Raw genomic sequence first — 969 nt, forward strand, 5'->3', positions numbered from 1 at the left:
CATGGAAATCCACTTCAATTCCAAGCGGCGACTCACGGTTCCAAATACGCATGGGCGCTCTTCGCCAACGCTCCTCTCTCCTCATCCTCAACTTCAGCGGCCATCCATCCAGCCGCACCAACGCCAACTTTCCAACAGCGCTGACATAGCCACTGAACAAATTGGGGTTGTGAAAAATGCTGCCCATTACTGGCGCAAAAAACACAAACGCCCCAGGTCTGTCCAGCACCGACAGTCAATGGCGCCGACATTCCTCCCAATCCAAATCTGTGCTGGTACAGGCGTGCTGCCGAGAAGGCGCAACCACCAAGCACAGATACTGCTCCTTTGACGAATGTCGTGGCCAAAAAGCGCTGAAAACAGTCCATATCAGGTCCACACAATGAAACAACAAACAACATGTGACAAAACAAAAGACAAAAAGAGCAAAAAAGAACAAAAAAGCAAGGCTCTTGAAGAGCACTTGCCGAAGGCTGCCTACTCGGGCGCCATCTTGGGAGGGGGGGGGGGGGGTAGCTGTCTGTTGTCCGCCGAATTGAGGGAGGTGCAAAATCAATAACTCATTTTTGAAGTTATGGTTGCCCCGGAGGACCTTTATGACTTTGACCCCTTACCCTTATAAATGTATAATCGCCTGATGTTATCACTTATACACAACTTGATGAATAATTAGTTTTGAAATTAGAACTCAGTACATGTAAACGCTTTGTTCAACCGTGTTTCGAAACCCTATTTATTGTAGCTAGTAGTAGCAATGACAATGGTCATTTTAGTAGTTCCATTTTAAATTGTTTAATTTAATAATTTATTAATGTATTAAAGAACAATCCTTTGTGCAAAAAATAATAATTATTCCATAAATCTATACATATGCAATTGAACACATGTACTACATATGTATTTTTTATGAGATGAAACAGATTGATCAATTGAATTTCAGTGACGTGATGAGATACAACTCATGCAGCC

Source organism: Hippocampus zosterae, chromosome 14 (genome assembly GCF_025434085.1).
Source record: "Hippocampus zosterae strain Florida chromosome 14, ASM2543408v3, whole genome shotgun sequence".
NCBI classification, from domain to species: Eukaryota; Metazoa; Chordata; class Actinopteri; order Syngnathiformes; family Syngnathidae; genus Hippocampus; species Hippocampus zosterae.